The 13,994-nt window shown below is 29.6% G+C and overlaps 1 protein-coding gene across 15 annotated transcripts in view; it reads left to right on the forward strand.

The window, feature by feature from the left end:
* The first annotated feature begins 1,694 nt into the window (after positions 1-1,694).
* LOC129951674 (protein turtle) overlaps positions 1,695-13,994 on the forward strand; it is a 156,637-nt gene continuing 144,337 nt past the window's right edge. For 4 of the 15 annotated variants that reach the window (XM_056063925.1, XM_056063937.1, XM_056063931.1 and 1 more), the window contains exons 1-2: positions 1,704-1,867; positions 3,728-4,504. The gene's annotated coding sequence lies outside the window, so the exon portion shown is untranslated. Of the gene's footprint in view, positions 1,868-3,025; positions 3,240-3,309; positions 3,329-3,727; positions 4,505-13,994 lie in introns of those variants that run through there. The other 11 variants (XM_056063934.1, XM_056063930.1, XM_056063938.1 and 8 more) reach the window with 10 other exon arrangements.

Consider the following 13,994-nt stretch of genomic DNA (forward strand, 5'->3'; position numbering starts at 1 on the left):
CTAGATATGTCAAATCGTTTCAAAAACACAATGTTTCTGGAAAACTATTAACATTAACCTTTAAGTCTAAGAGCTCCACATACCTGAGTTTCTAACATCCTTAAGGTGAAATATTCTAAGGAAAAAATCATCTCGACAACACTTAACAATACTCTTTTAACTCACTCAATCAAAGTCTATCGACAAAATATACAACACATAAGACTCATTCCTTGTTCACCATGGGAAATTCGAATATCTTCCTTTAAGATACTATACCTTTTCTCTGCCAGCACACACCAACAAACTCATACAATATTTTCATTACTGGTGATAATCCTGCCTGGGAATTCTCACACTGCAGGTATACAACAAAAACAAAAAAATATACAACTCACTCCATATTCTTTCAAAAATATGCTCTCCTTTATTGCAAAAAAAAACACACGCAAAACTCATGTGTTTTCAGGGAAATTTTGTACCGTGGAACTAGATAGCACATTTTTTTGGTGGGCGTTGTATTGATAAATAAAAAACCAAAAAAATAACTACCAATTGAAATAGAAACAACATTTACAAAATTAATAATTAAAATAATTTTCCACTTGCCTAACCCTGAAAATTGCAAACAAATATACCTTAATTGTGATAATGTGACCCCTTTCAATAAAATACGATACCCTCTTAATCATTCTCATCGCTCATATGAATGAATGAATCGTGGGAATAAATCTATTTGTAGCTCCAAGACTCTTGATGGTTGTACTTTCAGATACAAAAACATAATAAAGGTCGTGGTGAATTTTGTATATTGATGTTCAAGTACACACACATTCTGCTGGTGCGTAGAGAGGAAGTTCACATCACGACGACGACAACGAAGAACGACAACGACAAAGAGTACAACCCAATTGTGTCTGTTTACCTTCAACTCACAACACACAATATCGTGCGCACAAAAATTAACATCAAAAGAAATAAGAAGAAGGAAAAAAAAGACTTCAAAAACAGGTTCACAAAAATGTCAATTAACCCTTTTTTGGTCCCGTTTTATGTATGACCAGGCGCACTAGTGAGAGTATTACCATAATAATTATCATGCATTTTACTGGAAGACCAAAAATTCCTCAAGAAACGAGTTCTTCCTATTCTCCCCCACAAGACATCATCATAAAAAGCCCTAAAGACCAAAAAGGTATTTCTATATGGTCTGTTTGGTGTTTCTGAGTATCAAGTGGTTTTTTGACTTTTTCTTCTACTACTTCTTCTTCATTTGGTTGAAGTTTCTTAAGACTTTGAGACCCATATCAGCTTTTAACGGATACTGTGGTGCGCAGCGCACGTGTATTGTGTCTTTCTGCCTCCACGGTTAAGGGTCATCTCATTTTTCATCATCATCACTTCTCATTTTACACTTCACCATATCAAAAAAATTATCACGGAAAATTTCTCTCAGTCTCTCAATCTCAATCTCAGTGTGCTCTCTCTATTCTCTTGCTCTCATTTTCTATCTCAAAACTATCAGCTCTAGAAAAAAAGGTAAAAATTTCCCTTCCCGAGAAGTGGAATCTGGAAGAAGACCGAGGGTATGATTTTATTCTCTAAAGGAGAATCAACTTCATCATCATCGGCTGAAAATTTTCGTGCCTGGTTCAAAATTTCCCACACACTAAAAATGTCTGTGTCACGGCAGAGCCAAGCATAATACGGGTTCTTGTGTGGGCTCTCTGGATTTCAACTCTCAGTTGTGTTGTGCCGTTATATTAAACGTCTGTTCGTACGGGACTATATCGCGGTTGAAGTATTTTTACAAATCATAAATAAGAAAAATTATAAAACTCCCCCTTAGCAGAGTGTAAAAAGGACAATATCAAAAAATTCAAAAAAGGTCCTTATTTACATAAAAAATAAAAAATATTTTATAATTCTATCTTTTATATGAATTTTGATTGTGTGTGATACATGTGTGCGTCCTTGCAAGGATATTTCCTATGATTTACTCTGTGAAACCTAAAATAATAAAAATTTATGTGAATTGTCTTTAGTATATATCCTTGCAGTATATTTTTTTAGGTGTGAAAGTTTTTGTCAGAAAAATTTAAAAAATCCAATAAAAATAACAAAACTTTCAAAACTGTGTCATGAATAAGATTTTTTGTCTTAAAGTGAATTTGAAAAGAAATTAAGTTTCAATATTAACTCTGTTGGATTATCATAAATAGTTGAATGAATGAAGAAGAAGAAAAAAAAGTCCTTAGAAGACCACACCCGCGCGGGTGCACACGTCGAAAATGTGAAAATTTTCCCAGAGCCACCACCACACCAACGTCACACTTCTTCTTGTTCACCATTTTCGCCCAACCACCCCATCGCTCGTCAGCCACCAGAACCATCCTTCGTCAGCCACCCACCCATCTACCACCCATTTGCTCGAAAATACCCTCATCTGAACGAAAGAAATTTTTGGCAGGATATTCGACACACGATGTCGAAACAACCACCCCCTGTTGTCCAACTGTTCCTTCAGAACCCATAATCAACCAGCCATCAGGCACAGGCACATGCACAGGCACAGGCACGGGCACTGGAACAGTCACAGCCCAACACAACCCACCCCAATCGTTTGACATTGAGTGTGCCTCGCTCTATGTCGATGTCGATGTCGATGTCGGTCGGTCGGGTGGACTCTTACTAGCACTGGCACTAACACCAGGGAGAGAGTATGGTGTGCGAAATTCACCACTGATTTCATTTCATTTCATCGAAAATAAATTTAACTTGAAACTCCCCTGAAAATGGTTCATCCGCAAAAAGGATATGTACGATACACGATATAAGCGAGGTTGGCCTTTTTTTGTTGTTGTGTTGAGTTGAGTTTAGTTGAGTTGAGTTGAATTAAGACTGAGAGTGGATCCAGTTTTTGGGGCCAAATTCACTTCCAATCGGAATCGGGTTGGGAAATTTTTCGTATTTTGTGTCCTTATTATAGAAAGAGGATATTTTTCTGTGATACGGGGCTGTTGGTATGTTGGCTGAGATGGCGAACACAATTTTCTGCCTGTGATCTGCTGGATTTAAACGAATATACATTTCAAGGAACACACAACACACCAAAAATTCACATCAGTCCTACAAATATATTGAAGTTCTACAGAAACTTTTTTATATTTTTATTTTTGACTTTTTTGTTGTTCATCATTCTACATTATCCTTGTTGAGGATACAATATAGAATAGTAATAACAGTAGCAGCGCAGTGTGGTGAATTTTGCTCTATTATAATTCCTGTGCTGTGTGTTCCTGTTTCCGTTCCTGTGTGTCCTGAATATATTTTTCTGTACACTTTTTTTGTGTGTATAAATTTCGTGTGTTGTTAATTATTGATATTTTTCCTTCCTTTTACAACAAATTCGTATCAAATTATAAAACACAATAAAATCGCATTCTTTGACATCCTTTCGATGGTGGAAAATTCATTCATTTATTTTCTCCCAAGGACTGCTTTCAAAACATCAGAAAATCATTATTTTTTTGCTTCGAAATAAAATTGAAGTGAAAACGTGTTATTTTTCCTTGGCAAATGTCAAAAAATTGCCTGGGTGTGTTGTGTCAAAGAGTGTGATGTGAGTGTACCAGTTCGCAGCGGCGACGACTACGACGACGGTGTGTGTGTTTGTGTGTGCTTTAAGGATTTTTCACATCTTTGCAGCTATGTAACAATAAACCATCCTATGTTATTTTTCTTTCAGAGTTTTTCAACTTAAAATTTGCTATATTATATCGTCGATATTTTATTCTCTCTCTGTAGTATAAAAACGAATAGAATCCTTGAACTTTGACCTATTCGTGAAATTTTTAGAGTGTTGTATAGGATAAACACCACAAAAACAAAATCCAAAAATAAAAAAGAAATATATCCTTTTTTTAATGTGATTGAAAATATACATACTTCTAGCCTCTACACAGTTAAGTGCTTCCTCTTGATGAAAAATATCGAAACAAAAATCAATTTATTCCATCAAAGCTTCTTCGTATGTACGTATAAAGTAACGAAAACGACCTAAAACGTGAGTGAAAGTTGAATAGAAAAATTGTATAAAAAGGAAGTAAGAAAAAAGAAAATCCTCCATTTTTCTTCGCAACAAAATACAACAAAATATTTTATTTTTAACATATACATGTAATTTAAAAAAGAGAGTGTTTTATTATTTTTCGAGAATCGAGAGTGTGTTTCCTGTTTTGTTTGAATTTTATTGTTCGGAAATAAAATATATAAATATAAAAATAAAACACACGCCCTACACCTACAACTTTTTTGAGCAAAAGAGTCCTTCTCCCCATCAGCAGCATCATCACATCGCATCGCCCCAAATTCATCTTTGGTTAGATTACAACAATAAAACAAAAAGTAAAAACAACAATATTCAACTTTATACCCTGTGCAACATCAGGAACGAATTTTTTTAACCGACAATCCAACAACAAAGCTGATTTTCTATAAGAGTGGATATGAATATGAAACAAAGGTAGGATTACAAATATTTTTTGTTGTTGTTTGTTTTTTTAAACATTGTATTGTACTTACGTATTGTTGCAACAATATTCTATCTTTTGTTATATTATTTATTCTTTTTGTTTTTGTTTGTTTAACTTGTTTTTGGTTAGTTTTATAAAAGAGCAGGACAATACAAAAGGATATACAGAACAATGTGTGCAGCAATTGTAATTGTTTTGTCTGTGTATTTAGGTTTTAATTGCAACGATGACAGCTATAACATACTATAAGTGAAATTATTATGATGTGTGGAATTTTTAATTAAGAAGGATTTCTTTTATGTTAAAGTTTTTTAGTTGTAAGTTATGAAAGGATTTGTTATACATTTTTAATTACATTTTTTTCTTAAAGATAATACGAATAAAGTAATATCAATTGTTTTGGAAAACTTTATAATTTTATATCTGAAAAATCACACATTCTTAAGCATAGTGAGGCAGTCCTTCTTTTGCATACAGTAGAGTTTTTTTTGGCTAAGCTTGAAGATCTTATAAACTATACCAATAAATCAACTAAATGAAGTTAAATGAGTATAAAATTCTATTAAATTTTGTCAGTAAAGCAAAAGTACTATGTTTTTATCTCTGTAATTTTGAACTGTCAAAAATATGGTAAAACAGTTGAAAATCTCAAAATATCTTTAAGACTTAGAAAAATAATTTAAAGTTGATTATTTAACTTTTTGACCAAAACTATTTTTTAAATATTCTAAAGTTCTTAAACGTAAGAGACAAAAATCAATACACTAAATCCTTAACTCATCATTACTTTCAAATGGCCTAAGCTTCCAAATATTGGATTGAATTGGTCTCATTCATTTTTGAATTAATATATAATTTGAAATGATTTTACTAGTAGATATCATCGATTTACAAAAAAACTAGCCAAAAACTGATTTCTGTAGTTTCTTAATTTAAGGTCGATATTTTAATTTAGGATTTTCTTAGACAACATCAAAATTTGAATATTATTAACAATACATAAATCTTGTTTTTGGCTTACACAATTTTGATTTCTTGTTAAGAGTCTCTACAATCTATTTTGTATTGATTCTTTCCAAACATACTTTTTCGTCTGCCTAGCAGAACTCGAAAAAAGTTAAGAAATATATAATATAATATAATCATAACGTAACATTAAGACTTGTTTTTCTTGTCGAATTATTTCTAATTATTAATCTGATATTAAAATATATTATGAAATAATTTTGTTCATGTTATTAAAAACTCGTATATTTTTCAAAAACAAGGGTAGTGATTGATATTTGTTTGCAAATTCATTTGAAATTCTTCAACAAAATTATCAAAGATCATTAGACAAAATTTCTATTCATCGTACGACATACTCGTATGTAAAATATAACCAATAGACTTAGGTTATAGGTTATAGTGCCTATCCAAGATTTAAATCAATGGACTTACTCCGGACAACTTTTCTTTTTTTTCAACCTTTTAACTTTATACATTATTTCATTTGGAATTAAGATCTTTACTCATTTGAAAACTTTTCTATCAAATTCTGATCAAATGTTTGATACGCTACTCAAATTATTCTAATTCACCAAGCTTTTTACAATTTTAATAACCTCAAGTTAAAAACATAGGGTTTCAGAAGTTTTAGTCAAGTTTATGACATTTTGGCGATCGAAAGAGTTTTAAATAATTTGATGGGGAAAACATTTTTGATTTCGAATAAAGTGAAAACAAACAGATCTTTCTAACAGTTTCACATATATAGAAAGTTTGAGAAGTAGGATGGAATTTTGTTTTTCATCTTTAAAATATTGAAGAATTCATATAAAGAATGCCTAAATGTATTCAAAAAACGATGTAATTCATTTTTAAAGAATTTACATTTGAAGTTAAACAAATTATCAAAAGCATTTTCGAAGGTATCTAAAGCTATATACAATGTATTTATACTAAATTTTTAAAATGTTTATACCTTTTTATACATATTCCTTATTTACATTTGACTTCGATTACGTTTTATCAAAAATACTTACATCAGACAATTTTTTTAAGCTGATTTTACCACTAATAATTATTTTTGTAGAAGTTACGCACCCCAACATTTTCAAAAGAGAAGAGATTTTTTATACTAAAACTTATTAAACTCTGTTTAGCTTGAATTTTCGAAACTACTTATATCCGTGATATTTAAAAGACCAATCTATTTTCTAAAGTTTAGTGAACTACTAAAACTGCAATTTATTTCAAACCTTTCCAGATTCTTTAAGTGATAATTTGGATTATTGCAAAAATTCATTTCGTAGCATCTTTTACAAATTTTGATTTGTTTCTTAAATTTTTAACTTTCTTAGAAATCCTTTATATTCGCTTGGAAAAGAAATTGTTAAGTTTAAAGTATTCTTTATACGTTTTTATTTAGAATAATGAGAAAAATAATTTAGTCAATAATAATTTGATTAAATAAAATACTATTTAAAAAATTGAATTATTCTAAAACTTAATTGAATTTTTGTCAGCTATGCACTTTATTAAGTTTGAATTTACCAAAACGTGGGGTGAAACAGTTTTTCAGTAAAAAAAACTCTTAAAAACTTACAAATAGAGAAAAATTACAAAATACTCTGAAATCACAATATACAAAGCTAATGTACTATTAAGATCAATTTAAATTGAGTTTTTTTAACAAATCGATTCATCTATTGCAGTTTTACCTTTTAATATGTCGATATATTGACTTTTTCGATATTTTGATTCCAAAATAATTTTACATGTTGTGGTTTTTTGGTACTTATGATAAATTAGAATTTTGTAATGTAACTCTTTTTCGGAAACAAGAAGGAACAATCGATAATCATGTAAATGAATTTACAGATTCATATATTTTTTTAAAATTATTTTCTGATATAGAATACAATTGCATTAGGTTTTTTTGTAATTAAATATAAAATACAATAAATTTCAATATGAGATAAGAAATACTGTCTCTCTTCTCTGTTATAGTTAGTAGGCGACGAAATGTAGAAAACATAAATCAGTAGATTATTTCCGAACTTTAACCATTATTTCATTATTTATAGAAATGATAACAAAATAAAAATTGTGCACTGACTTTCATTTTAGTAAAAATCATATAAAACCTTGAGTTAGAAGTATTTAAAACCTTATCTATGAAGAGAATTTCTGAATAAATGTTTTTACTTGAATAACAAAATATGTATACCTACAAGCATTCAAATCAAAACATTGAAGATTTACAATTCTTAAGGTTTTTTTTGAGTACTTAATTGTCAAACAAAATTAAGATATTACATAAACCATGTTGGTGAGAACTTCTTACTTCTCTTAATAGTATCTCAAAAAATACTATACCAATAAGCATTAAGTATCTTAGTACCATTTACCTGAAATCATTCTGCAATCACATTATTTTCATAAACAATTCTTTTAAATAAAATCATAAATAATATAAAAAAACAGGGTATAAAATATAAAAAAGGTCTCCATAGCCTTCAAAATTAACAAAAGATGAAGTCACCTTATTGCGCTACTTCATCAAATATAAAAATTAACTTAATTCACTTTGATCATTTCAGCAGATATAAGTTAACATAGGTGTAAGTATGTACCTGCGTGCAGGCCTACACCTTTTCTTATGGTCATAATGATGTGTTGAAAAATACAAAACATTTTGCTGTAATTGTAAGCATTTCTTTCATTAAAATTAAAGTAGATGGATATAGGTTAGGAGTTTGAGAAATACCCAAAACCAAAAAGAAGCAATAAACATTAAAATTAGAAACCGAAAAAAAAGGTAAACGTAGAGATGTTATGCAGTTTTCTGTATGCCTACCTAGAAAACATTTACATCTTCCTAATATGACTTTATAAATCTCTGCTCAAATTAGATTTGGTTCGACTTTGGATTCAAATTCAACTTCGACTTCAATTTCAAATCCAAAATCGGTCACACCCCAAATTCTTCTTTTCTTGTCATGCGTTTGTCTGAGCCTCTATATGGAAACTATACCTACCTTCCTAACTACCTTTGACTCTGGTAACTACGATTTGTTTTATTTATTTTTTCGTTTTGATTTTTTGTTTTTGTTCATAACAAATGCACATAGGCCCACTCCAAGGGCCAACTTCACATCGACATCATCTATCTACCTGTCTACCTGTGCCGTATCTATCTATTCTATGCCCAGGTTACCCAGAGATAGTTTTTCTTTTCATCTTGTGTATATTTTTTTTTGTGTGATGTTTTGTTTTTCATCTCTCTTCAATTTGGACCCGAAATTCACAGAAAGATAGGTAGGTAGCCCTGCGGTGAGGCTAGGTGTCTGTCTGTCCAGCTCCAAATCTGAGTGCGACTCCGATCCAATCTACAACATGTCATAAATATTGTTAGAGAGCGAGGCGAGCTGTGCCCTAATGTGTCTCAATGCCCTGTGCCCTGGCTCTAACTCAGTGCTGTTGCGCTCAGCTCTGAAAGTAAAACTTGTTTAACTGGCCTTCTATAAAAATGACTTTTCAAACTAAATGTGTGTTTGTTTTGTTGTTGTTCTTCTTCTTTCTTGTCTATTTTAATAGAGACAGACCCGAATATATAAAAAAAGTTTTTCAAAGAGCAATTTTTTTTAAATTTAAATGAACTAAACTCTTTTGAAATCTGTTTACCATTAACCTTTTACTTCTTTTTCTGTTTTGTCTAAAATATACCAACAGAGATATTTTATATGAATACAGATGTTTGGCTATTATAAAACTTTTAAGAGTCATCAAAAAAGTTTTTGAACGATGACGATGGATGGTTTTTGGGAAAGATAGGTTTGGGGTTGGTATTTGGGTTAGAAAAAATGGCAACACAAAAAAAGGTTGTCAATCAAACCAAAAGCAGCGTAGTCTCCATCATCTAAACATCATCCCAACAATGAAAGTAAAAAAAAAGGAGAAAGAAGAAGAAGAGAGGTGTCATGAACACACAATTCACTCCCCCAACCCCCCTAACCTCAGCACCTTTCCTTTCAAAACCAAAATTGGATATAGATACCAGGGTGGCGCTTTCAAAAAAAGAATAAATGGCAAAAATAAAAATCGAAAGGATAAAATGATGAAAAATGTCAGGTGTTTGGGGGGAGAGGGTTACAGGGAATGGGATTTATGTCCCTGTTTTGTTGTTGTCCGTTCAACCTGTTTCTATATATGTACATATGTGTGGATATTTTTGTCTGTGTATTATGTTGTTATCCTTTCGTCGCTTTGCTTTTTTCGCAATCAATCAACGGATGATTGTGTATAACTCTCTCTGGAATGGTGCCCTGATGCTCTCTGGACTCTAAAGGTCCTTTTGGCCGTCGTCATCATCTCGTCGGTTGGTTGTCCGTTTGCGAAGCGAAATCCCTTTGGGCAATTTGCCAATGGGTATAAGAGGTCCTTTATTTTCTTTTATGCTACACACATATATATACATATATTCACCCTCTGCTCCTCGTCCTTTCCTTATTTTTTATTATTATTATTTGTTGCAAGATATATATATTTATTTACCTGACTGATTTATGATTCTGTTTTCTTTTTTTTTTGTTTAATGTTTCTTATTTGTTGTTGTTGTTGTTGCTGTTTGTTTGATGTTCTATGGTTTATAATAAAGAAATATTTATACACTTTGTACATTTTGTATTCTGAAGTTCATAAAATTTATATAACAGAACATAAGCAGTAGCATAACATAACGCACAAACAAAAAATACTATAAGCTTATTTTTTATTAATGTTAACAGAGTGCGATTTATCTTAAAGTTTATTTTGTTTGTTTTTTTTTTTATTTATTTATTTGTAAAAAAGGTCATAATTTTTATTTTTATATTTTGGGGCATCTCTTTCGACTCTATGAGTGAGTGAGTTTAATGGGGCTTTTGCTTTATGTTGTGTAAAAGGAATTTGTCCGTACATACGTGTGTAAGGATTACATAACTGACTACCTTTGGGATGTATTACATTTTTATAAGCAATTTAAGTTTTTTTAAAAGGTTTTCAATGTACCTGAGTGCGTATGAGATGTCAAAATATATTGTGATGTATAAGGGTTTCATAAATATTGGATGATTTTTCTGGATGAAGTATTTATCATCAGTTATAATATGAATGTCTGCTTTTTATGATTTTCTGTAAAGAAAAAATCGATGGCAGGTACAAAGATCGTCCTTTAAAAGCAAAAAGAAAACCTCTTAATGGGTCTCAAAAATCACATTGATAATTTTTCTGTCTGAAAATCGTATTTCATCAAAATTTGTAAGATTAATAACTTTAACTTCTCGATATACAACAGATGAGGACTAAGAAAATTAAATGATTATTCAAATTTCTAATAAAATGATGCCAGTGTCTATTGAAAAATCAAAGATCCAACATTCAAAAACTAATTTAAAGAAAAAAGCTACCGTGTAGTCTGTACATACAAACGTAAATTAATGTTCGAAAATACAAGCGATTTTAAAGATCCAGAATCAGTTTGCGTTTAAAAAAAAAGTAGCAATTTGTTTCGATTTTGTTACATTTTAAAGCCATTTTGGTAAGTTACTCAGTTAGACCATTTTTCTAATTTGAAACTTCTTTCTTCTTAAAATTGAATTAAAGCTGATCTACAGAATGTCTGCTTTAAATTGAAGTAACTTACTTAATAGGCACATAATTCATTATTCATATTAGCTTCAAACTAAAAAATTTGGTCCTCGGATTAAGATTTGTTTGTTTTGTTTCCTTGCACGAACTATAGTATTCAATTTTTTTTACAAAAAAGTTTAATATTTTACCAATAAATTATAAAAATTTTTATCAAGCTAATAAATAACATAATTTTTAAAAATTGTTTAGCAGTGAGACAATGTTTAAAATGTTGTGCAAACAGCTTTTACAAAAATATTTAAAATAATCAAATTGAAAAAGCACGTAAACGTCCAAGTGTTCAATAATTTTTTTTCACGTATGATGTTTTTGCAGAACCTTACATCTTTGACCGTCATATTTTTGAAAGAGACAAACTTATTAATTACAGAATTTCTTAAAATATTTTGGTTCGTTTTTGGATTTTCAAATATTTCAAAAAATGTGTCCTTGTATATTGACATAATTACCTACTTAAGTTATTTTGTTGAGAACTTTGAATTATTTACCTTTAGAACTACATCGAAATTCTTTTCACCGTCAGAATATGTATGCCTAAAAAGATAAGATGTAAGGTTTAACACCCAGCTTTTGTCAGTAGGTACATCAACAAATCTGTATTCCGGATTATAGGCTGTAATACAGCTTATTTCAGAACTGATTTCATTGAAAATAAGCCCAGGTTATTAATAAAAAACTCATAGTAGTCTAATTATGAATAATTATTCTTAAAACAAGTATCATAAAACAATAAATGTATTATGGTTAAATTTCAAGGAATAAATAAGTTAAAGTTAAACACATTTTTGGAGACTTTTACAAAAATATTAAGATTAACCATAGTCATCTAAAATTTATCAAAATATTTTTAACTTTGCTGACTTTTTCTTTTCAAAACCGTTGAAATACATTTTAAAACCGAAAAAAGACAAAGATTTTAAAATACAAACATTCATTTTGAATATCACATTTTTTGGAAAGTTGTCACGTATGAAGCAGTCATTTTTTGACATTTTAAAGTAGTCTGACATAGTAGTCTAATTATGAACAATTATTCTTAAAACAAGTATCATAAAACAATAAATGTATTATGGTTAAATTTCAAGGAATAAATAAGTTAAAGTTAAACACATTTTTGGAGACTTTTACAAAAATATTAAGATTAACCATAGTCATCTAAATTTTATCAAAATATTTTTAACTTTGCTGACTTTTTCTTTTCAAAACCGTTGAAATACATTTTAAAACCGAAAACAGACAAAGATTTTAAAATGCAAACATTCATTTTGAATATCACATTTTTTGGAAAGTTGTCACGTATGAAGCAGTCATTTTTTGACATTTCAAATGTTAAAAGTACGTTTATACTTAAAATGTAACAATACGATCTATATCAAGAAAAGATATCTTATTTTAAAACCATTTTTTTTAATTTTCGAAACATTGAAAAGCTTCTTAAATAAACCTAATTTGTTAAGACAAATTTTATAGCAAGGTTTTCATTTATTTTTGTATTATAAAACCTTAAAAAAATGTTTTCAAATGCTGATTAAACAAACAAATCCCCCAAACGATATATTTTTTTATATACATTTTCGGGAAAAAATCGTACAATATTGGCATAGTTTCAAGTATAAACTCCCAATTTAGAGTCCAAAAAAAATCATCCATAACACATATCAGGGTGGTTTGAAAACGTTTTCAAGAAGTAAGCTCACCATCATTGTGTAAAAAGTTAAATATTGAAATATGTTTACAAAAAAATTATCTCTATTCAAATTACTTTGAAAGTAAGATACCATTTGAATTCAACTGCCTGACACATTCATTTCTTCAAATTGCAGATCCTTCAAATTAGATTATCAAATAGTCATATCAAATACTTTGTTTGATTTTTGAAGTAAAACCTGATATTCAAATAACCTATTCAAAATTTAATACAAACATTATACAGATCACTTTAAATATAAAAACCCAATTTAGAAAAAATATCTTCTAAACTATAAATTTGTATGACAATATCCCATTAAAATAAAAATAAATGTTCTAATTTCGAATCGAGAAATATAAACTTTTATGTCTTTTCTACCCTTACCCAACTGTTATCTCATTTTAAACACAAGGATACAAACTTTTTGAAAAATTTTTAACTTTCAAAGGCCTCAAACCATAACATCGCCAGGAAGCAGCTACAAACAAGATATCCTTCCTGATGTAACCTAAATAATCACAAAATATTAAATCCCAACTATGTCATATTAAGAAGAAACCAAAAACAACAACACAAATCCAATGGTTTCTCTTTGGAATGAGTTTGATATGAAATAACATTTTCGTATTCGTTTAAACAATTTAGCTGTAAACAGTAAATTTTTAAAACTTGGAAATATTCCATTTTACTGGTATATTATAAAGATACACATATCTATGTAAGAATTCAAAATTAACGGATATCTGTCCGAAGTTTTCACGTTCTCTCTTAAAACAAACAATAAGAAAACTAATACCCAAAACCCAACCCTATGTATACAACCCTGCAAGGATATCCTTCTTACAACAATACGACTCAACTATAGTATACAAAAATATAGCGAAAAAGTTTAACTTGAAGTTATTTTTGTTTTATACTCTTCTTATAGATATATTTATGTATTTTTGTCGTTGTTGTTGTTATTTTTCTTGGGTTGATGGAAGAGCAAGAAAAAAGAAAAAAAAAAGAATAAAAACAGGACCTTGTTTCAAATAAAAACAAAAGTTAACTATGTGCATAGTTGGTTGGAAATGAAAACTTATAACTCCCATTATTTATTTTCCTTTTAGTTTCAG

The sequence above is a fragment of the Eupeodes corollae genome, chromosome 3 (assembly GCF_945859685.1).
Source record: "Eupeodes corollae chromosome 3, idEupCoro1.1, whole genome shotgun sequence".
NCBI classification, from domain to species: domain Eukaryota; kingdom Metazoa; phylum Arthropoda; class Insecta; order Diptera; family Syrphidae; genus Eupeodes; species Eupeodes corollae.